Genomic DNA, 26006 nt, shown 5'->3' with positions numbered 1-26006 from the left:
GTGGTCCACACTCAGAAACACGATGTGGTTTTCAGGTGATCCAGGAGTCCACGGGGAACAGCTCCTCTGGGAACACTTCGCTTCTTTCTTTTTTTCTGTGAATATTTATAATAAAACCGTGCAATCACAGAATGCGCTGACTCTTTAACATTCAGATGGAGCTCATTATACCTCACTTTTCACCGCGCTTTCATTTTCCTTTTTTAAGTATGTTCATGTTCTCGCTTTGATTGCTTCTTTCCTCTGATTAATATTTCGTTCCGCCTCTTCTTTCACATTCATTTTATTCTTTACTTCATTTCATGATGCTCTCTATCCTTTATATCTTTTTGCACAACCGCCGTCCGACCAGTCGTATCTTCCTTCCGACGCAGATTTGGTAAAGTATTCAAAAAAACAAGCAGGTATTGTCTTTTATCAAGCACATATTTCAGGATCTGTGATGTAAAGCTTTTATGTCTGCGTGACTGCAGACGTCTCTCACATTTCCACTTAAACCATATTAAATGAGCTTAAAGCCAGTTAAGCTCAGTGTTACTTGCTTCAGTAAATGACTGCTTTTATCTTCCACATCAATTCCAGGATTTCAACTTTAACAAAAGTGGTCCGTCCAGAGAGCCGAGGAGGAAATCATTTGGATGTTGTGTTTCCTTTTCGGCACGTGGGTTTTTATTTGTGTTTTCCTCTGGAATAGAACAGATGTTGAATTCTCTCCTTCCTGTTCACAGTCTGCAAGCTGTGTGAACAAAGCAAAACAAAGCAATTCTTCCTTCAAACTCTTAAAGACATTTGTCCACTTAAGCAATAAAGGCATTTTAGGCCTTTGGGTCTTCTTCTTCTTCTTCTTCTTCTTCTTCTTCTTCTTCTTCTTCTTCTTCTTCTTCTTCTTCTTCTTCTTCTCAGAAAGTGGGTGACCTACAACTCGATGTGGTTCCTGAATGCATCCTGCGTAGACATCAGCGCTGAAGCTGCTGCTGCTCTGCAGCCTGCTGCATAGACCTGATGTAACACTTCCTGCAGGTGCCGACACCCTGAAGTTGGAGACGTGGATTACTGTTCGGTTTATTGATATATTCTTTATTTCGAGCTGTTTCTGAACATCTTAAGTTAATCTATTTTTTATTCAAATCGAACTGTGGGGTTGAAATGGTGATTGCTGACGGCACTAAACTGCCAAGAGGAGGAGTTTGGTGTGACGACCGGTGGGAGGACGGTCGTCCTGCCAACGGGGCGAGAACTACTGTTACGAGTGACGTGTGGTAGACGGGAGACGAACTCCTCTAATTCCCAGAGATCTTCTTCCATGGTGGTGCAGCCGAGATGTTGGGCGCCGGGGCGTCTGGGCGCGCCGACCAAAACCAGGAGCCACAGAGGATGTTGCGTAATGTCGACTGCACATCTCAGGCAGCGCGGTGATTCCCGAATTCACGGCGTGAATATGTGAACCTGGCAGCGCTCCGCAGGGAGTCGTCTGTAGTTCCTGCTGGGCGTCGACCTCTCGGTCAATTTTCAAACTAACGGAGCAGCTTTAACCGGATGATATGTGAAACTACATTCAGAGAAAAAACTAAACGCTCGACTTCAACATCGTCGCACTGAGTCGTCGTGTGAACGTTAACGCTAACAGAGTTTCCACAATACAATTACAGCGAGGAACACTGAAGCTGTGAGCAATAGTCTGGCAGAGCAATGCATTTTGGGTAAAATTAAATATCTTTAATAATAAGGACAATAAAACATAAAGTACATTGCTGCCAACACTACTTCCTACTCAATACCAGCAGTGCTTGTTAGCTCTCCTTGTAGCCTGAAGAGAAGATAATAGATAGGACTGGAAAACCAGAAGCTCCAAACCTCTTTTATACTGAAGCATCACATTCAAACCTGCTGCTACAAACAAACAGCAGTTATCGGTGGGAACAAAAATGAAGCGTAAAAGAGAGGTGAGTTGAAATATTTTGCTCTTTCCACGATCCATGAGCAACACGGGAGGGAAGACAGGGCTTCGGTGCGAAGCGTCTCCTGACTGGATCCATTTGATCAGCGTGGACGGTGGATTGTATTTAAATCAAATGGGATGAGAATCATTTTTATAAATGCGGACCGTCTGCCAGTGAGCAGAACCTGCGGCGTTCCGGTCGGCGAGTTTCCGCTCTCACCTCGACGCGGCGCTGACCTGATTTGTAAAACCTAATAGATTGAAATTTCAGAAGCGTGATACGCTGCAGCAAAGCGCGACTGATTTATTGCCATATTTATGAGACATGAGAGCGTAACTCCAAACAGAATTCACCCGGTGCCGGCGTTAAACCCGCTCCACCGCGAAGCAGCCAGAGATTTTTGGAAATGTGGGTGTAAAAATCGTGTCTGACTCAGGGAGGCTGGCAGCCCGGAGACACAGGCTCGATATAGAACTCAGCTTTTTTTTTTTTTTTTAAAGACAGTTTTTTTTCAGCGAGACACCAACAGGAGAAAGAAGTGAGATACTCAGCTCGCTGAGGAGGCTCTCGGATGGTGCATTTACTGAAACCAGGATTAGTCATAGAAAACCAGTTTCATGTTTCTGTTCTAGGGTTTCTTGGAATAAAATCATTTGTAATCATCCCTTATTTCTGTTTTACACCACTCGGATCAAGATGAAGTTATTTCATTGTTTTGTCTCAGTGGTAGAAGCTCATTGTGAAAGTACCGTCTGTCCCAAAACTAGAAAGGATGGTTTGAAAAAGAAAATCCGTGTTCAGACCAAACGTGAAGCGAAGCGACTGTATATAAAGTTAATGTAAAATATTAAACTTGAGCGGCGAGTAACGTGAAGCGAACGTTCGCTTCGTCATGTGAAGGGCAAATTTCTGGACTCGCCTTCCCGGCGAGAGCGAACCAATCAGCAACCAGTGGGCGTGGCTACTTGTGATGATACAGAAGTCAAGTGTTTGTATCTGGAAGAAGATCCAGATGAAATGACATGAACAGTTTTACCAACTCTAACAAATATTAAAATATTGAGGCCGCAGCACGAAGAAGGAGTTTTACTCATGCGTCGGTGCGTCTCCACCTGTCTCCACCTGTCTCCACCTGTCTCAGGAGAGAATGCCCTCATTGGATGAAGCTCTCTGCTGTTTACTGTTCGTGGGCACACAAACGTATGATCCTTTAATTCTATGTATTCTCAGACAAAGAAGTTGAACAAACTGCTGCACACTAATCTGCACAGCTGTCACCTCCTCGTACCTCCTCTGTGTGTGTGTGTGTGTGTGTGTGTGTGTGTGTGTGTGTGTGTGTGTGTGTGTGTGTGTGTGTGTGTGTGTGTGTGTGTGTCCCCAGACTGCTGCTCTGAATAAGTCTCTCTATTAAAAACGTTCTTTATTACATAGCTTGAAAATAAAGTCTCTAAAACAGGCTGTAACACACGGGTGTGTGTTCGAGTGTGTGAGTGACTGGAGGGGTGGAAGCCCAGGTGTCTGCAGAGAATTAATGTAAGGTGCACTGTCTCACACACACACACACACACACACACACACACACACACACACACACACACACACACACACACACACACACACACACTGTATGTTAAGCCCTCCGTGTTATTTTGAGAAGAACACTAAATATTCAGTGGGAGCTTTACCCTTGCCACAGGCTGGATATCCAAACACACTTTCATGAACAAACACGTAAAAACACTCAGCTCCTAACAAACATTTGTGATTATATATATATATCTTTTTTTATTTTTTTTATCATGTCAGACAATTCTCAGGAGAGAAGTCGTCTCTGAATCCTTCCTTCCTTTTCTCTTTCCATTAATATTTTTCCTTTTCTCTCGCCCCTTTTCTTATTTTTTTTCAAAAAAATTTCACCTCTCGGGAGGTTTCGGTGTCTCGTTCAAGGACACCTCAGCAACAGGAGCGGTCGCCTACGGCAACGCACGTCAGGATGAGTCGGGATGTAGAGAATTCAAGAGAACCAAAACACATTTGACTGCAGCCCTCCTCACACACACACACACACACACACACACACACACACACACACACACACACAACCACACACACACACACAACCACACACACACACACACACACACACACACACACACACACACACACACACACACACACTCTCTCTCTCTCACACACACACGCACGCACGCACAGTCACACACACAGACACACACACACACACTCTCTCTCTCACACACACACACACACACTCTCTCACACACACACACACACGCACGCACGCACAGTCACATATGCACGCACAGTCACACACACAGTCACACACACAGGCACACACACACACACACTCTCTCTCTCTCTCTCTCACACACACACACACTCTCTCTCACACACACACACACTCTCTCTCACACACACACACACTCTCTCTCACACACACACACTCTCTCTCACACACACACACTCTTCCCCCTCGCCTCTGCAGTATATATTATTCAGCGTGATATGAGAGAAAGGTCTTCTTTAGAGTGTGAGTCTGCATTTACACCTCAGCTGCTCTGACCTCAGCGTGTGATTCCCTGGCTGAGTGTGTGAGTACCTTTCTGCCTCGAAGTGTGTCTGTGTGTGTGTGTGTGTGTGTGTGTGTGTGTGTGTGTGTGTGTGTGTGTGTGTGTGTGTGTGTGTGTGTGTGTGTGTGTGTGTGTGTGTCTCTCATGTGGCTTCATACAGACGTTTAAAACATGTGTGGGAATGGACATCTGTATAAATCGATGTTTTCCTCCAGATGTGCGGTGCATCTGTAATCTAACATGTGGTGAGACAGATGAGCCGGACTCACATCGAAAAACAACCCGTTCAAAGTGTTGTCTTGTGTCGGGGCAGCAGATCTCTCCCCATCAGAACACGGGGATGATCTGCAGAGTAAATGTTTTTAGTCTGACCATGCCTGACCAAACAAACACAAAAATGAAATCTAATTATTCACGCCCGTATAAACACAGCCGATAGCTCGTGTTAAAATGTTGGTTTTCAGATAAAAACACTCCGACGAGAACACATTTTGTCGCATTAACAGGAGTAGCACAGCAAATAATTCAGAACCAGCAACACGTGAGTGATACTCCAATAACCCTTCATACAGATGCACAATGCGCCTCAGGTGCAGGCACCAAACGCCATGAACAAGGGCAGAGACGGCTCCTCTTGCACGTGACCGGGGAGTCGCATGGTGACGTGCACGGAGCAGTGGGAAGGCATAACCTTCATCAGCATGTGTTCCGAGGTTCGTCATCATCATGTTCCTGGTGAATTTGCTCTGAACTTGAACCGCGTCGCTTCATCGCCGTAGACTTTCTGAAGCGTTTCCAGGGTCTCTGTTGAACCATTCCCTGAGTGAGACCCTGAGTTGATGTGCACCCTCGAGTTACGTCCGTGGCAAAATCACAGATCACGTTCTTTGACCTTGGTTGTTATGGCGATGACACCATGAGCTTTGAACAAAACGGCAGTATTTATTGCTCTGAGAATAATCACTGGCTAAAATGTGTCTGCGGGTTCCTGTGAAGATGAATGAAGATGAATCTGTTCATACATTCCTGCACCGGCTGCCTTCCATCCAGCATACGTATTCATGTATTCCTGTTCCAGGACCGCTGCTGTCTGTTTGATCTGCTCTATGGCACCCAAGGGTCTCCTGGGCTCCTCGTCTTTGTTGTCTGCCTCCTCGAACTTTGGACCCCCCCTCCCCCACCACCACCTCCACCCCTCCTATAAAACCTCCCCTAGTAGGCGTCAGCATCAGTGCAGGACAACATGTTGGATCTATTATTCAAACGCCTCTACAAAGTGGAATGACTGTATAAATAATGAGCGTGAACATGACGGGCAGGTTCCCCTTCCTGTCTCAGAGTAACCACGGTTACTACTCCTCTCATCTGGAAGCTGTTGCTGCTGCCACATTGCAAGCACTTTTAAAATGAGAACTGTAACTCATATCCCCTAAAAATGAGCCACCTGTGACCAGCCCAAGAATTTACTCGAGACATATTTGCATTTTTCATGTTCTTCATGGTACAAAAAAAGTTTTTTTTAATTTATTTATTTTTTTTTAGTTTTTTTCAAAAAGCTATCAACTGTGGTGTTGGATGAAGTTCCAGCTCAGAGTTGGACGTGCTGTAACTTGAGGATTTCTGGTGGCTGCTGCGGCTATACTCTATTGATACGCTTAATTAGGTTTTTACGTTTTTTGATCATTTGACGTTGTGACTGAGTGAAATCACGACATCAGGGGTCCAGAAAAAGTTAGAAAAATGTTTAATACTTCCTCTTTCATAAAAGAGTACTTCTAAAGTCAAAACCGTAACTCTTATCCCCAAAACGAACCAACTGTGAGCATCTAAAGGCTTTGCTGAAGAGATGTGAACTTTTTATGATCCTAGTGTCGCAAATAAGGATTTTATTCGTTAAAAAAAAGTTTTAAAAAAAGTGATAAATTCTGCGGTTGGATGAAGTTCAGCTCTGATTGTTGTGAACGGGAGCGTGGAGGAGGTTCTCTGGTGTCCCCATGTCAGCCGGCAGATCTCGGCACTGAATTATATTATGTGCTGGGTTATGACTAATGTTTTGGCCTCGACTCTATTTGAGAGTCTGGATGTCTATTCAGCGTCGCTGCTTCAGTAGACCAAAGAGTGCCACTGAAATAAAGACAAAGAGGTGCATTTTACAATTTTTCTTTCAAATTTGAATTTGTACTTCTCTATACATTTATGCATTTGCATCCATTTTAAATCACACGAAGGACAATATTATTGGCGGTGTAATACTTGTAGCTTTGGCAATAGGAGGCTTGACGGAGGCCCAATTATTTATAGGTCAAGAAATATGAGCCTTTCCTACTGTGTCCATTATTAAGATGGATGCTGCTGTGTGGCTCAGAGTGAATGCTGAGCTCTTATAATAAGCATTAAAGGGCGTAAACAGTTAGAGCCGAGAGGTGTTTAACTGCACGTCTGTCTCCTCAACTTGCCTTCATTGAATTTAGGTTTTACCGCTGATATCGTGTCTCCTTTTCAATATGTCCTTCCCTGTTTTTCCCAATCCTCGTTTCATTCACCTCTTCTTTCGCTCTCTCTCTTTGTCTCCCTCTGGTCTCTTCATTTGCAGCTTTTCTGGAAACCAGCGCGGCCGTGAATGCTGTTATTGCAGCGCGTCAATGGTAATATGCTGCGTTTGGCCCCCATGGCAGAGGGTGATAAGATTTACACAGACACGCCGGCTCTGTTCTAGCCAGCGGTTGGCACAGCTATAAAGAACACTGAGTACCATATCGGTTCTAATATGAAAAGCTTGGCCCGGGTGGTAAACACTCGGTGACATATTTACATTCACGTGGAGGACCTGGCAGCGCTTTTCCAAATGATTGGCTGAGCTATAAAGAAACTTGAGGTAGCCGGGTTAGATATGTGGAAATGCTCTCCTTTGGAGAGCTGCAGCCGAGGATAATAAAACACTGAAAGACATCAACAACATGTTCCATTTTGTCCTTGGAAATGAGAGCATCGTAGTGTTAATATAAACACAAAGGACTCATTATGGCTCCCGATGTTGGTTAAAATATAGCAGGAAAATATTGTCTTCTCTATTGTTTGGTTATATATCACGGCAGGTCTCAGAGAGCATCCCCTGGGGAAACAGAGACATTCCTTCATAAAAGCCTATTTTCTGTCTAAATCGCTGACTTTTGTTACTGGTTGATACCGTTTAATGCCCCAATTTGTTTGAAAGTCAACCTCTTGACACCACATAATACAACAAGTAGCTCCGCCCCCAGAGATCTGATTGGTGAATTGAACATTTCACCAATGTCATAACAACACGTGTTCATCACCAGAAATATCACTCCGCCTCTTCAATGGGAATATAGAATTCATTATAATTGAATTTCATCTAATATGTAATATAATGTAGTTTCTACTTGTTATAGTTCTATTAAATGACCCATTTGGTGAAGTCGGGTCTCTTTTGGTCCTTTTTGGTCGCTCCGAGCACCCGTACCGTAACACCACGGATAGTCACGCACTTACAATCCTAGCGGAGGCTAGCTGGACCGGTTTGGTTTGAACACATGACACGGAGCTAAAATGTTAAAAACACATGAGAACATGGATATCTTTGTTCATCACATATCTTTGTTCATCAGATATCTTTGTTCATCGGATATCTTCATTCATCAGATATCTTTGTTCATCAGATATCTTTGTTCATCAGATATCTTTGTTCATCAGATATCTTTGTTCATCAGGTATCTTTGTTCATCAGATATCTTTGTTCATCAGGTATCTTTGTTCATCAGGTATCTTTGTTCATCAGGTATCTTTGTTCATCACATATCTTTGTTCATCAGATATCTTTGTTCATCAGGTATCTTTGTTCATCACATATCTTTGTTCATCAGATATCTTTGTTCATCAGATATCTTTGTTCATCAGGTATCTTTGTTCATCACATATCTTTGTTCATCAGATATCTTTGTTCATCAGATATCTTTGTTCATCAGATATCTTTGTTCATCGGGTATCTTTGTCCATCAGATATCTTTGTTCCAACCAGACTGAGCTAGCTGATCAGTTTAGTGTTTCTATGTTCTGTATTTATTCAGTTGGAGACCAGAAATCCTCTCTGTTGCTAGGGTGGTTGCTAAGGGTCGGACTACTTCCTGGAGTAGTAAACATTGCGTACAGGACGTTACATAAGAGTCTACTAACGTGACTGATTGTTTTCCAGTTGTTAGTCGTACCCCAAGTGTTGCTATGGAAACGGAGATCACCCAAACAAAAAGTTTTATATTTTGAGAGCTAATTGTCCCACAATATGAACACATGTAGATCACATTTTATTTAGTTGGTCACTTGTTGTATAATCACAATATTAGACTGGAGGGTGATGCTTTAACGGCATTATTGGCACGATGTCTTCATTCAGCGGCCGTGGATTTCTCTGCTATTGTGTTTGTAAAATAAAACTACCTCATTTGATCCTGGAGAAGAGAAAATAAAAGTTACAGAAACATTTCGAGACCAAAACACAAACGCAGGAGGAAAGACGACGTGATGAAAAACAAGTTGTGACTAAACTCGCACTAACCGGAGGCCCGAGTGGCTCCAGGACAGAAAGAAAAGCGCTGAGCTCGGCTCCCCGAGAGTTTCGGGGTCGAGTGAAGGAGAGAAAGAAAGAGAGAGTCTGACTTGCAGCATGAGAGTCGTCCAAACCTTTGATTTCCCCCGAGAGTCGACCAAAAATAAAATATCATAGTGTCTTAATTATTCAGAGAATAAACATCATTGGTCTGGCTGAGATCTTCGCCTCACTGATGTGTGTGTGTTTGCAGTAGGAGTGCTGACTCACTCGTGTGCATTAATGAGATGCAAATCACAGCAAAACCCAAAAGTTGAATTGTGAGTTGGAAAGAGAAGCAGCCAAGAGAGGGAGTCGGGAACAAATGGAAATCTAAGAGTGAGTCACGGACATACGACATCTGCGACCCCGAACGCCTCGTGATTTTCTCACATATCCATCGAGGGAAAGTTCGAGCAACTCTTCTTTCTGGAAGTTATTTAAAAAATAGAAAAAAACAAAAAAACAACCAGATGACAGAGAGCTTTAATTACTGTGATGATTTGAGGCTGATTACTGCAAACATCTCAAAATCAAAGTCACTTTGATGTCAGCTCTTTAATTATACTGTGATAACATGACAAAGTACTGTCCCATAGAAATATGTTTATAATATTTTATACGAGGTTGGAAAAAAAAATTCTTTGACAGTGAAAGTTCATTTTCATTATGTAAACTGTTATCGACAAAATAATCTGTTTTAAAATAGGAAGCCAGATTGAAACTCATCTTTTCACTTTTACTAATGTAATGTAGATGATTGATTTTGCTGTGGTTCATATACATTTTGGTGTTTTTTGTTTCCATTGTTTTTAGGTATCAATAATATTTCTGCATGTAAACTTTGTGTTTTAACAGGTGGAGGCTTCAAACAAGGTTTTCTTTTCCTTTTCTTTTCCTGCACTGCACACAGTTTGGTTTTCTCTTCTGTGTTTTTCAAATTTTGTGCAAAATGAAATGAAATCGAGCGTCTGTGTTCCATGCAGGTTCGAACCTGAACAGCCTGCTGACACGAAGACAAACTTCAACCATAAACTCTTTTTTGTGTTTGGTCGACATTCTTTGACCGCGACGACGGACAGTCTCCTGACGAGAAGTTTAATTAATATTAAACATGTCCTGCAATTATGAAAAGCTCCTCAGAGATCCAGGTCGCCGCCTCGCTGGATTCGTCTCTGATTGAAGGGCTGGTTTCGTGAACACATTTTCTTCCTGCAGCGTTACTGCGTCTCCACCATATTTTGTCTGGTAGGATGTTTTTCTTCATGATCTGCATCTCCTACTCTCATTTGGAAAAAGATCCTGGCAGGCAGACTGAATGACCACGATGACCTTCGAGCGAGATACTCAACCTTCATCTGCATTTGTGGAGCTCCTCAGCGCACAGGCGACTATTTTGAACTGCATGTTGAGCAGGATGGTGCTGAAGCGGTCCTGAATATTTCCTGGGCATGTTGTGTTTTAATGTGAAGGTTGTGCATTCAATTATATCAGTCCCTGCAGCAAATCCCAATAATTCACACTGATTCAAGCAAACTCCGAAATATTTTGCGGGTGCTTCCAATTTTTTGGCCTTCATAATAATATTTTCTTATGAAATATTTGTGATTAAAGGAAGTGATTCCATATTACTGGATGTTAAATGAGTTTTCTCCACACATCCAGTTGTCAGAGACGTCTCTTTGTTTGTTTCATCCAGCAGGTCTATGTGTTGAATGAACATGAATTAAACAGCATCTAAAGCTCTTATTTTGACAGCTGATGTAGTCCTTGTTTCTATATTCCAGTCACAGACGCTCTGTTCTGGAAACATACGCAGCTTTTAGGACCTTTGAGGAGCTTTTAGGACCTTTTATCGCCACAGTTCTCTGAGTTCAATAAATACATAAAAAAGGTTAGAACTAAAATATTTCTGTGATGTGCAGCAGGATTATTATCACAGGAAGTGATTACACATTTATTCCTTTATCAGGTGGTGATGAAAAAAAAAAAAAAAAAAAAAAATAAAAATCACATTTTTCTTTCTGAACTTGCAACTTTTTTGAATTCCCGCAATTTTATGCAAAAAAAAGAAATCCCCCGCAAAATCAAAATTTTTTTATCGCAACAATCACAAAAAAACTTGTGGATGGACCGGTGTAGTGCAGGATCTAAATATGTTAGAGCTGAAACATTAATCCAGCCTCAGGTTTGATGGCAGCTTCAAAGAAAAAAAAGAAGATATATATTCATCTCACATCATCACATGTAGCCCAGAGAAGCATCTTTACAGGGAACCAAAGCAACAGCAGTTTGAATGTCTCTTAAAACCCGTTAGTTTCTGATGATGATCTCTATTCTAATCAGCAAGCAGACAGTGAAACATTTGACTGAGTCTGCGTTTGTGAGTTTTCCTAATTTTCATTTCCAAGGAATAGTATAGTGCGCGTTACCATAGCAGTAGCAGAACTCCTGCTTTAATTAACCAACCAACTCTCGACCTCACTGCATATACCAGCTTCATAAAATCCATTATAACCATACGCTTTAGAGGGGGAGAGTGTAACCCAGGTTACTCTTTGTAGCTACAATCTACAGGTGTTCCCTGAACGCCTCATCTATTGTCAGGAGACGCTCGTGTTCTGGCAGCACACAGATGGCGTCAGGTTTTATTTACTCCAAACAGTCTCTGTGTAGCCAAGAATTACAATGAAAAAGGTGAAGTAAGGCGTCCTCATGTAAGATTGAACAGCAACGAAGCGGAGTGATGTTATTTGTGTGGGCCCAGGTAGAGGCTTCATATGATAAATGCCGTGGTGGACTGAAGTTGATAAGAGTCACTTTCTCATGCGTGAACGTAGCTGAAATTCAGTGTTTGCTGGGATGTAGCCGAAGTTTTGAAATCTGGTACCAATGACGAGGTATTTTTAGATAGTAGTACCGAACTAATTCAGCTGTTTAGCAGACGTAAAGAACATTAGTTTATATGGAAGAAATCTAATTTTAAAATGTGGATATATTAAAATATTCAACCGTACCTGCTACACATTATTCTGCAGAAATCTCCTGTTTGTTTCTGAGGTTTTGTTCATACAGCAGATTGCTTCGGGTTGATTTAAAGTGGCTGAAGCTGTAGCCGACCAACACGTCGAGAAAAACGTGGAGAAACCTCCACCTGTGCTTTTCTCATCTGCATGCTGTGATCCATCTCCTCCCCTCTGGCTGTATGAAAGAGCTGCTGCAGATGGGCAGAAAATGATTCATTATTGGGCAGCAGAGATGAGATTCATGTCTCAGATCTGCCATGTGTCAGAAAAATCATCGTAAGTTAAAACGCAGCCTTTTTTCTCCCGAGCATTCAAATGTGGTTAAGTTGTTGTAGACGGGCTCGTCCACTTCTCTCTCTTACAATTAACGCCCGTCTGATATTCTGCCGATAAGACCGGAATAATAATCAGGAAAATGTCGGTGCGTAGGTAGGTAGGTAGGTAGGTAGGTATATACTTTATTAATCCCCGAGGGGAAATTTTTGTGTGTGTGGTAGAAAGGTAATTTATCCTGCGTTAACTTCGTCCTGCAGTGTGAAGCCGGGTGTGAGATATTAACGAGCTCAGAGACGTACTGAGACAGCGCTGGTGGAGCGAGTGTACTGCAGCGCCACAAGAGCGCCAATACTCACGTTAAAACACCCTCCAGTGTAATACTGAGATTATACAACAAGGTCCCGACTAGATAAAACATGTCATCTACATGTGTTCATGTTGTGGAGCAATTTACTCTCAAAATATGAAACTTTTTTTCTTTTTGTTAGCGTGATCTCCGTTTCCATGGCAACACATCAGGTACGACTAAGAACTGGAAAACAATCACATCGCGTCAGTATTAGTAGTAGCTGAAAAAAACAGCCGTATATCATTCAGATAATGAATACAGATTTGGGTTTTTTTGGGGGTCTCTCCCTTTGAAAAACAAACAAGACTTACAGCATCGAGAGCAAATACAATGATATGTTTTAAAAGAAAAAATGACTTCTCAACCTGTTAATCAACTTGTGATCTCAGATTCTTGTCGTGGTGAATCTGCCTTCCACTTCCTGTTCCTTCAGAGCTCATTATACAAACCAACGCTCCAGAAGACCTTCTGCTCCATTAAATCCACAACAGAGGAAACATCAGTTTCCCATCTCTGACTTGTATATTTCATATATAAACCAGAGGCTGCTGGAACTCTCTCAACACTTTGAACTTTTCCTTTGCCTTTATTGGAGGCTCTGAAATGCAGATTTCTTGTCATATCAAACTCTTCGGTCTAAAAAACAACAGATGGATGCAAAAAAGCCCGGAGAGAAAAACAAACACACAAACATCCCTGTTTCTCACCACTGATGCCAGACAATTAACACTGTAACTTACCCCTTAACTCTAATTACCAAAGCTCCGAAACATCAGCGGGATAAATACGATTGTGGTAAAACCCACCGTGCCGCTCCACTGTTAATTTAGAAACACCAAATAAAAAACAATAATCTGCTGAGCCTTCTGGGCCTTGTTCCATTATGAAAGAGCAGTCATGCTTCCTTCCTGCATTACGCTACCCAAGTCTAATCCACAACTATTTCATTACAGCCATTTCCAGGCATTTTAATAACCATAAACCAAGAAGGCAACATTAGCGGCTTCGCTGGCCGCGTCCCCGAAAGCCCCTCAGCTGAACTGTGACAACTCACAATCCATATGTGGGTTTGTTTGTTTGTTTGTGTGTGTCCGGTTGTGTGAAGTGTTGTCGTGAGACGTGGGTGTGCACTCTTTTTGTGCATGTGTGCATCTGTGTGATCAGTGTGTGTGTGTGCTGGTCAATCAGAGCAGCTGTAACACTCCCTGCATGCTAAATCTGCGTTTTCCTGAAAAGTCATTACAGAAACCATCGCTCCAGCAATTAGCCACCAGTGTGTAATGTAATTGAAGCGTGTGTGTGTGTGTGTGTGTGTGATATTGTTGCGTCTAAGGACTCTGACCCTGACTGTTTTCATTAGTGGTTAATTTATTTTGCAAAGAAAGCTGAGGTACGTGTGTGTGTGTGTGTGTGTGTGTGTGTAGTCGTAAAACTCACTGGTGTGTATGTGTGTGTGTTTTAAGTACAACACATTTTATGTGCGATGATGATGTCGACACGTGTGTTCAGTTCATAAATTCTGGTGCGTGTGCAGCATTACATCCGCTTACATGTGCTGTGTCGAGGTGATGTTGAATGTGTTTATTCTATTTATTGATGCTTGTGTGTGTGTGTGTGTGTGTGTGTGTGTGTGTGTGTGTGTGTGTGTGTGTGTGCGTATATGTGTGTGTGTGTGTGTGTGTGTGTGTGTGTGTGTTTGTGTGTGTTTGTGTGCGTGTGCGTGCCTGTGTGTGTGTGTGTGTGTGTGTGTGCGTATATGTGTGTGTGTGTGTGTGTGTGTGTGTGTGTGTGTGTGTGTGTGCGTACAGGTCAGTGGTGGTTCAGATTCAGCAGCAGATTCCGTCTTTTGATTAAAGGGGGAATTACAGCGAGACCCTGAATATTAATAACGCTGTTCTCTCATCCACTTGGTAACAGCCCAAACTATTTATAGATCATTTTGTGAGGTTTCTCTCTCTGTGTGTGTGTGTGTGTGTGTGTGTGTGTGTGTGTGTGTGTGTGTGTGTCCCTGCCTCCTGTTTCCTCACCCATGACTAATAACCACCATACATTACGAAAGCTGTTAGTGACACAGCACCAGTGGTCAAATATAGATGGAGCTTCGAGCTCAATCTCTGTAGCCTCATTTCAACTCAATAACAAATACTTTTACCATTTTTTTGGCCATCATACATGATGACGTCAGAACCAACCTGCTCTCATTCCCAGTGCAGCAAACACTGCTGTATCGTTGAGAAGAGGTATTTAGAAAAATATGCAAGTATTGTTCCATGATGTGTCACCAAAAAATAAGTCCACGTAGACTTTTGCGTTCACACGGGACCAAGCGGTTGTCAACCGTGACATCAGCCACTGGTTTGTGAATTGCCATCTGGATGCCTCAAGCAGCCGCCATCTTGATATTTTGGAGCCCGAAGTGACCATATTTGGACGAGTAAACCAGCCCACTTGTAGCAGATACCTAACTGCACCACAGAGGCCTGTCAATCAAATAAAAATGCTCCCAAATATGTCACTTTTTGAGGCATAATACCTAATTAACGATGGATTATTTTCAGATGGACCTCCAGAAAACTAATAAGAAGGAGTGACTTTAGCTAACAACACCGAGATAACTGATGGACACATTTTATTCACTTTGGATTTGATGAGAGAAGTTGAATGGGAGTCTATGGAGCCGGAGGCTTTTTGGAGCCGACCTCTAGTGGCACTCGCTGGTATTGCAGCTGAAGACACTTCTGGATCAGAACCATTTTACAGACCTGAAGCTATGAACTCTTTTATATCCAGTCTGTGCAGGACACAAACATCAGTCTCCTGTCTTGTGTTTGATCCATCCAACCAACTTGGATCTTCTCCCTTCCCTGACTTCGCCCTTTTCTTCCATCATAATATGCCATTAGGAGCATGGCGGTCCTTTGGTACCTTGGTCATATTTTCAGCGATGGACCAGTACTGTTGTTTTGTGTTTCGGTCAGGCTGAATGAAGCCTAACGGACCACTTCCTCTGCTTCCTCCTCTGCTAGGTTTCTCCTAGTTATGCCATGCTAATTACGTGATACAAATCCCATATTTATGGATGCTTTTCTTTAATTATAAAACGTGGATATTGGCGAGAACCGTCTTTCAATCTACTTGGACATAACTGTGAAAAAATGGAAACCAGCAATTATTTTATGGCCACAGAAAAACCTGCAGTTAAATTACAAGCATGGCCGCCCAGGCATCGTAAAATTGGTTTTGCTCATATCCGCGACTCTTCAATGCTCAATTTTTTCGATTTACTATCTGTAATCTCTGAGGTGTAATAACTTCAGTGTTCACTTCTCTCCGTCCCATATTAACCGCGACCCCACCGCTCACTCCTCCGCTCTTTTTTTGTTGGGTTGTGACATTTTGCTCACAAACAGACTTATGGGATGTGTTGTTTGTTAAAGGCCAGTAAACCAGAAATATTGAATACACACTGACTGTGTAAAAGTACCATATATACCCAAACAAATGACATGAAGGTCAAGAGTTATTGACTATAGTTGTAAATGTCAATGGGATGTTTTAGTGAAGTTCTTCTTGAACAGATAATAGAGATTCTAGTTTCACTTAAGCTCTCGAGTGTCTACTTAAAAAAAATAGAACAGACGGAGGAGACGTTCGTCCGATTAATTCAAAAGATAAGAATATAAGTGAAGTGGAGAACTGAATTTCTAGAGAGTAGAAGCAGCAACTTGATGTCAGCCACCAGAGAAAGGTGAAAAAAATAGATGAGAAAAGCATCACGATGCATTAAAAAGAGTGCCGTGTACATTTCTCCCTCAGTTTCAGAGCGAGCGAGCAGCGAGACAAAAAGGCAAAAAGTTCATCCAGCAACACCGTCCCGGGGCAACGGAGAGTTTAACCCGAGGACGAGACTCCGTCGGAGGGACGCAGCCACACTGAGGACGGATAGACGGCTGAGTTTTCAACATGAATTTACTTCTGTTGCAAAGATGATGCAGATCTGGAACATCGAGAATACTCCGACCCTTCGTAGATGACGCGTGTCAAAACGCATCGTGTTGCTGTAGATCAGTGACGGAGCGTCCGCTGAGGCGGGATCAGTCACGAACACACAACTGAACAGAGCTGTGTCAATGCCAAATGTTGGTTTCACTAAAACAGAGAAATGTGTACTGGGACATTTACTGTTGCCACTATTTTAAAGACGCTTATTTGACTTTGATCCCATTTAACATCAGATGGATGAGATGGTGAGTCAACTGCTTCATCTACTGTGAAATAGTTTGACAAGTGTTGCATGGATCGCTGGAAATTTGTCATTGCAACCATGTTGGCATGCTACAGTTAGCATTTCCCTCAGCACGGTGATGACAGCTGGACGTGGATAGTCAGGCTCAAATTCGTCAGCCCGCTGCGAACCAGAACCCAATTTCACTGCCTGCCTATGTTGGTCTGTGAACCCTCCATACAGAATCGTTTGCAGTTGTTCCATCCTGCGTGGCGTAGACCTCGATTTGAACCAATCGACGTGCACTCTGCCGCTGCAGCCACCTACCGCGTCCACAAAAGTGTTTTTTCCTACGTACAAAATATATAAAAAATGCTTAAATGAACGCCTGCAGCGCGACAAGGTGCTGACCGTTTTCTTTCAGTCATCGAGAATTCACAGAGTCACCAGCTGTCCAATCACAGTGAAGGAGGGGCGGGACAAACGCGGTTAAACCCCGACACCGATCGCCCATTGGGCCGCCCTTCGGAGTGGCTCTGCAAACGCTAATACAGCAACAGTTGGATTCGTCCCTTCGCTGTTCACTTTAGAAGTGTTAATGTCGCTCTGATATTGGCTGATAAAAGTGGAACCCTCTTGTGGTATTGTTCCTCATGAATTCTTTGATAAATATGAATAATTATCTTGTTATAGTGATGGAAAAAAAGATTTGTCTCTTCCTCTTGTTTGCATTGTGGCTCCGGAAAGTCTCTTGTCAAGCAGGCTCTGAAAAGTCTTATTTGCAAGTGATTCTTTTTGTTCTACTTTCCGCATCTAATTGACGGCTCCCCGGTGTCCTTATCTTGTGACCTACAACCAACTCTGTATTACCGTACGAAAGCAGAGACAAAGGGAACGGGGGTGATGGTCTACTGTTTGTCAACTGTATAAAGCTGCCCTACGGAGGAGTGACAGGGAGCACTGCTGGGGGAGCACTGCTGGTAGAGGACTGCTGGGGGGAGCACTGCTGGGGGGAGCACTGCTGGGGGAGCACTGCTGGTAGAGGACTGCTGGTAGAGGACTGCTGGGGGGAGCACTGCTGGGGGGAGCACTGCTGGGGGGAGCACTGCTGGGGGAGCACTGCTGGTAGAGGACTGCTGGTAGAGGACTGCTGGTAGAGGACTGCTGGGGGAGCACTGCTGGGGGGAGCACTGCTGGTAGAGGACTGCTGGTAGAGGACTGCTGGGGGAGCACTGCTGGGGGGAGCACTGCTGGTAGAGGACTGCTGGTAGAGGACTGCTGGGGGGAGCACTGCTGGGGGAGCACTGCTGGTAGAGGACTGCTGGTAGAGGACTGCTGGTAGAGGACTGCTGGGGGAGCACTGCTGGGGGGAGCACTGCTGGGGGAGCACTGCTGGACACGTCTCTTTGAGGGTGCATGTAGTTGCTCCTTCTTGCAAGAATAAATGTCCGATGTGTTTGATTTTGAACCAAACCTCTGAGTAATTTTTCCAACATATACTGTTAAGAATAATTTGCATATAAAACCCAACCTGTTCCCACCAGTGTTCAACACACTGCTGGAAGTCGGTGGGACCTGTTGAATGGGTCGTGGCTGTCGACTCTTCGTTTAGTCTTGCTTTGTGTTGGGTCGCTTTTCATTAAGACATTCACACACATTTTCAGAGATGCTTTAGTTCAATTCTTTTGATAAATAATGTAGTCTCATCTGTCAGGTCCTCTCCAGCAGGATCTCCTTTTATTCTATACGGACTTTGAAAATCACAATGGACGCCCTGCTCCTCTGTTCAAGGAAGTCAGGGAGAGAAAGTAATTGTGATAAAACTGACACACACACACACACACACACACACACACACACACACACACACACACACACACACACACACACACACACACACACCAGCAGCCTAATGAAGCCGCGTAGGGTTTGCTGAAGCACCTCATTTCTGGTTCATTTGGATGCATTCCTGGTGCTGTTGAAGGGTCTGAGAGGCACAAAGAGTGAAGAGGACGAGGACGTAGGAAGTCTCTTTGATGTCCCGTCACCACATGACTCACACCGTGAAGCACATGATTTTAACAAGAGCACAACAACATATGACAGAAAACATGCCATCGACACGGTATCCTGTGCAGAGTGGACGATCTGATTAACATTTGGAGTCCCTGCTGCATAAATGTGCTTTTTAATGTGGAAACATGATTTTGTTGCAGCCACACTGAATATGCTAATGCAACTAGTTGTTAGAAGAAAAATATCTCCACAAACTGTTGCTACAACCAGCCTCATTTACCTAAATATAAAATTGTCCTGTTTCCTATTAATATGTGGATATATGTTAATATATGTTGAATATATTTAGACTCACTTTATTTTCATGTTATTTTTTTCCTTTTTAAACTCCAAATATCATAAAACTGAGTACAGGAACCATTTTGCAAATCCAGCTTCTTCTGTCTCCCCCAGCATCGAGGGCAAAGAAAAACGGGTAAGAAACCGAATGGTGCAAAAAAAGTTACGTCCGGACTCGGCGTTGCTAGAAAACTGTATGCACATCGATTTATGTGCCCTGTTTCAAGGTATCACAGGGCACAGACAGACACACCAAACCCTGACATTGAAATACATATTTTAGAATCAGAGCCCAAATACTCTGGTTTTCTCCCAAGTCTCTCTTTCTCCAACTCTTCCTCCTTCCCTGTTTCTCTCCACTGTTCTCATCCAGTTGTTGATCGAGTTATCTCGCTAATAAGCTGCTCATGAATCTCAACTCAGCCCCCAATTAGTGGTGAGAAAAACCCCACAAATATATGATATTCAAAGTGTATTAAGTTATAAGACCTGAAGTGGGTCATTTTGCTTTTCATACGTATTCCCTGATTTAAAAGCTCACTTTCTTTACACTCGAGTCACTTCGTCACTGAGTTTCTAAATATGAAGTGCTGCCCTTTAAAGGATGTTTCTTTTGATGTGTGATTGACAGCTTCATTCATTAGTTGGTTTGACTCGAGAGACTGACGATTGGCCAACATCTGCAGAGCAATATGTGGTGCAGAGAAGAAAAAAATGCCTGTTTGAGTGGTGAAAATTCTGCTTTATGTTCCAGTAGAGAAAGGAAGAGGATGTTTATTTGCATCGTGCTGAGATGTGTTGAGACCTTCATATGCAACACACTCTTTGTTTTGTGAGGCCAAAGTCGTTATCATTCAAACCACGGCTTAGAACCATTTGTGACTTTTTTGTATTTTTTTGTTTTTTTATCTCTGCTGTATTTTTTTTTTTTTTTTTTTTTTTTTTTTTTTTTTATCTCTGCTGTATTTTTCCACCAGTATTTGCTGAGATTTGGGAGTATGTGATGGCAGATGGGTAAAAAAACAAAAACAAATGGTCAGTTGTTGAGACAGGTTGTAAACAAACCAACAGTTTAGCGAGTTCGCTTTATGCTTTACTTTGAGCCAAAACCAAGAATAAGTGCACCCTTAGTTTGAGGAAGAAAGGTCTGTGCAATAAGAAACAACACGTCCTAATTAGCAGGAATAACAGAGCACCTCAGTGGTTTATTGATCATCTTAGTTGCTCCGTCTTTTACCCGCCTCTTGGTAATTACAGGTGTAACATTTCCGAGTGATAAGCAGGCTGTCTGATACAAACTGATCCCTGTGGACCAGACACCACAGCATCAGCTGCAGTGAAAAACAAAGCTCCTTAGTTGCAGTTGAAAGCATCCTCTGACGGTAAAAAAATTAAATATTAACAAATCCAACAGCTCAATCTGCAAAGACAACACAGAAAACAGGTCCGCGACGAAACAGAAAACCAAGCAAACATAATGAGTTCAGCTGAATGCAGCTCCGGTTGGGTTGTGAATGCAGCAGTGGCCAGTATCCCCAGGCAGCCCAGGCTAAAATATTCAGCAGGACTGTATTAGTGCATTCTGTTCTCTCTTCCCACTGTTGGAGAAAGTCAGTGGCAGACATCCAGTAACAAGTTGCCACTCGTTGCTCCCAATTTAAAAAAAAGAAAAAGAAAAAAGCTGGCTCTGTGTGCAATGCAACAAGAACCAAATCCTCCAAATAACACCCCACTCGACTGTAATAACAGCAGCATCTGCTGCTTTTTCATTTAGTAGTAGTTGTGCCTAAATGCCCCAAACTCACTGTTTCTACATTGAATTTACATTTTCAACTCCTCAACACTGCTGACAGTTGCTGAGGCCACAAAAAGGGGGCAGAAACATTACAAGGAAGCAAATTATTTCATGTTCGATTGGCTCTACATGTCAAAGTGTCAGAAACGTCAACGATAAATGTTGTAATCCTTGCAGCTTTCAAAAAGTGGTGGAGGCAAAAGGTTTGAGGAAGCACAGTGAGACCGAACCTCTAATCTATGTTCTTTTCTGCAGAAAAATGAAAAAGAAGTGCAAAACGTTGATTCTTTTTTCAGCCAATGTAATCTAACCAGACGATCGCCTCATATCAAGCTACAAGGACGCCACCAGGAGTCTCATCAGAAAATCCAGGATGTTTTTTTACGTGTTCATTGTACTTCTTTGCGTTGGAGGGGTGACGTGGTGGCATGAGGCAGAGGTTCGAATCCAGGAGGTGACAACGTTGTTCTTGAGTTCATGACAACCACGTTTTTTTTGTTGTGACTACAACCATGTGTTTTTGCTAAAAGTTAAATTTTCCTCTAAATCACCTGGCTGTACGCATGCAGGTGTCATTTTCGTCCACTACAGGAAAACGTGAAACTGTCATGTCAAAGCACGGCTATTTCACATTTTGCCGTGACACCGGGTTGCACACTCATAGCCTGTCGATGAAAATGGATGTTGTGTCCAGATCTGAAAAGTGAAGCGAATTCCTAAGTGTCTTGAAGTGTAATACCACTGAGGGCCACCAGGGGACGGCTACAAAAAAAATCTCCATGAGACTCGTTCAAAAAGCATCAAGTTCTCCTGAAGGAAGCTGCTCCTGAATGGTGTTTTAATGGGATGATATTCAGCATCCTGATATCCACACACACACTCTGACACCACAATGTGCACTCACTGCCTTATTTTAACAAGTTCACACACACACACACACACACACACACACACACACACACACACACACACACACACACACACACAATGAAGTTGAGACGTCTCCTCCAGTAAAGTTTGACAGTTCATTAAATCTCCGTGTTAATATCGAGCGCCCGGGCAGGCCCAAGGTTAATGAGGCCGTTCGGTTCGACCGCAGACTAAAAAGACGCCATAAAAGCAGTTTTTTATGGTTTCCTATCGCGCCGCATTCGTAACGTCCGATACCGCTGCTCACACCGCACGACACAGTGAAGGCTTGTGATTGTGTCACGGAGGGAAACAAATTATCCTCGTTAGAAGAACATTTGAGTTTGGATTACAACACGAGTATTAATACTTTAAGCAGCTGTTGACGCTTTTATCTGACTCACGGGGAGCTAAGAAGGAGGGAGGCCGTGTAATGGTGCCAACATCCGTCTCACACTTTGGATTGAACGTTTGCGTGTGACCGTGGAGGTATAAATACCTGCAGCTTCACTTGTACCAGTGTGCATCAGGTTAGGTGACATTCAGTGTTATCGAGATGAACAGCGGCTCCACGTCTTCCAGGTTTTGTTTGACTTCACTTTCACCGCGTGACAAACAAAAGGACTTCTTGACAAACAGAACATTTTGCTCTATAAGTTGGGAGTTGTTGCTGGGAGCCACATGGGTGTTTTTTCCTCTGTCACTTCCTGTCCAGTAACGACTGCCTGTTTTTATTTGATACGAGCCATTTTGGCTGCAGTTTGCGAGGTGTGTTTTTTCTCTCTTATCGCTGGCAACGTTTCTTCTTTCTTCTCCGGTCTGAGGAGCTGCTGCTGAGCTTGGTCAGACCGTCCACTCTTCCAAGTCAAAGACTGAATCATTTTGGGGATGGGCTGCTCGTTTACTTCCTTCATGTAGTCCTGTTTTGAATGTTAACCGATTTGTCGGGTGTTTCTTTTCAGCGTAGTGGACGTGGAGCGATTCACGTACCAGCGGCTGGTCATCCGCGGTCGACACCACTTTTGTTCATCAGACAAAGACTTCTCTTGAAACCTTTCACATCAGAAGCTAAACAGGATGTCGAAACCCCATTTTCTCACATTAGACTGAGCTCCTGATGGAGAATTACAGACACATTCCCTTTTCTACAGACCAAACGTTTAACGGGTAAAACTCTGTTCCCCTCAAACACAGGAACACAAATTTCAAATCTAGATAAAAATGGACGCTTTTCTTCATGTTCCTTTTGACGTGAGTTTCTCAGAAAAGTCATTAGTACCAAAGTGAAACCTGCACAAAACTCTCTATTCTACATTGATGACAATTTCCTTCATGTGTTGGTGACAAAGTATGGTATGCTTTACAGTAAACATGAGGGGGGATAATCAGCGTTCAGGCTCGTAATGGTACTGAATCATCTCAGCATGCAGTAATTTCTCTGAAACACCTGCAGTACTTGAAAAAAGAAAAAGAAAAAAGATGTAGTAAGAAATCTGTAAAAAAAAAAAAAATCGATGTCCCCAGGGGAAGAATCTACATTTTGAGGGTTACGACTTTAAGGGTTAACGTGAGGCATTTAGTTGTGATGGTGACAGCTAGGTGTAAGGAGTCAATGTAAATTCCCATGAGGACAGTAAAACCTGTGTGTGTGTGTGTGTGTGTGTGTGTGTGTGTGTGTGTGTGTGTGTGTGTGTGTGTGTGTTTTAAAGCCGGTGGCGATTCAGAGCGGTTTGCCATTTTTTCGAGGGCATTCAACGGTTTTAACTGTAGGAAAAGAAGACAAGAGTTTAATAACAACTTCAGCAGGAATAATTAAAAGGCTGGTCTATAATTCAATTTGACCTTGTAATCACAAGCCAGAGACTGTTACTAAGCTCAAATAAAAAAAATGTAATGGATTCTTATAACCAACCATTTAGCCGATTTAAGCTCAGTGTGCCCAGAAACATTGGCGAACTGTTCTTCTCCTACACTGCAGAGGAATACGGTGTATTTCATTACAGTATAAAAAGAAACACCACCGGGCATCAGTTTGTATTTGTCTGAATTACGAATTAAATGAGAATTTCTCCATTTTAGAGATTTTCTTCTGAAGGTTTGACACCAGGAAGGAGCAGCGTACAGTTGGTACATCAGACACTTGTTTTCCACCCACACTGCTTCACGTAAAACACATTTTGTTCATTTTACTGCTTCCATTTTCATTTCCAGTGCAACGCCGTTTCATAGAGGCAGAAGGTACGACCGTCGACCTGCACACTGTTTGTTCACTGCCGACTCTGGAGAATTCCTCTGGGACCAAAAGCGAAGCTCCACCTATAAACGTCCAACATGCGAAACCTCCCGAGACACCCGAGAGCGCACAGTTTCCCAGTGAGAGATCAGCTTGATATGCAGGAGGGAAACGAACGTTGTTCAACTGGCTCTCAGTGAAGAACGGGACGGTTTATGTCATGTTTGTCTCATCTGAACCGTGTAAATGTTTGGTGTTAAAAATGGTTAAATGTTGCCTGCATTAATCAACCAAACTAAAACATTTCAAACTAAAAATAAACAAAAAACATGTTTTTTTAAATTATTGAAACAGGATGGATAAAATTGTATTTACAGTATAGTGCAGTAACTAAGTAATATATTCAATTTCATTGTAATTTGGATTCACTCACATGCGCTCTCTCACTATTTAAAAGGCTGTCAAGGCATTTGAATACTAAGTGAATAAACCTTTTAATGCAGTTTTAGACATGTTCATCATTTCTTTTACATAAATACAGTTGTTTTCTTCCTCTTTACCCTTTTTTTCACTCCAATGTCCCGAGGCTTGTCTCAGTGGTTTTAACCTCAGCTAACCTAACAAGGGAAAAGCCTGGCTAATCAGCATGTGTGTGTGTGTGTGTGTGTGTGTGTGTGTGTGTGTGTGTGTGTGTGTGTGTGTGTGTGTGTGTGTGTGTGTGAAAATTTGTCTCGGTGAAATGGTGCAGATGCAAATTAATAAGTGAGTGTTTGAGCCAGAGAAAAAGAGGATACTGCGGTCCTTCACAGCTGGAAACAGGAGCGTTTTCACCGTGACGAGCTGGCTCTCAGCCAGCGAGGAAGAAAGACGGCACAGAACTCTTATGATGTAAGCAGAGATATTTGCTCCTCCAGAAATCCTTCGGTGCTGCCTGGAACTGATGGTTATGGTCTGACTCTGCAGGACAATAGTTTAGCTCTGTTTGGATTGTTGTTGTCCACGGAGACGGTCCCAGATGCTCACCGACTAAAACCGAAAGGAAGATCCTGCATGTTGCTCTTTATTACAGCCAGATGTGTATTTCTCAAACTAAACACTCATCCAGTGTTTTTTTTGCAAAAACCAAACGACAAAATCTGTGAAGGCAGAGAAGCGATAAGCTGATCCTCACCACGGAAAAACTACATCGGTCGATTGGTGAAGGACATTAAAAATTCCAACAATGACGACGGTAGTAGAACTTCGGTGCACGAAATACGATATCTGCAGGCCGATGCTGATCCTTTTAAGGCTGCTGCAGTAGTTTTAAATGAACCCGAGGTCTACGCTCTTTGGAGACTGGAAACAACCCTCAATGGAGCGTGAACAAACCCATAAATTGATGCAGTGAGTTTATGGGTATCTTTGAGTATCTCCCACACAGTGGAACACAATGTCCCAAACAGGGTTTATAATGGCCCGTTCCGAGTTTAATCAATGCAAAAATCAATCAGCACATTTCTTGAAATACAACAACAAAGCTGTTATTTTGTGCATCGTCTCCATCCTTCAGGTTTCAAAGCACTTTTTTTCCTGAAAATATTTGTAAAAGGAATTTTTCCTGAAAAGTTTCCTGAAGGTTTACCAGCAAACATTTGCTTCCTTCCTGTCTTCGCTGGCACCTCGATGTTTTTGGCACATGATGCTCGTCACCCATGTGCATGTGTG

Source organism: Embiotoca jacksoni, unplaced genomic scaffold, assembly GCF_022577435.1.
Source record: "Embiotoca jacksoni isolate LCO1_2020_lvr unplaced genomic scaffold, fEmbJac1.0.p SCAF_58, whole genome shotgun sequence".
In the NCBI taxonomy this organism is placed as follows: Eukaryota; Metazoa; Chordata; class Actinopteri; family Embiotocidae; genus Embiotoca; species Embiotoca jacksoni.
This window is presented reverse-complemented; position numbering follows the sequence as displayed.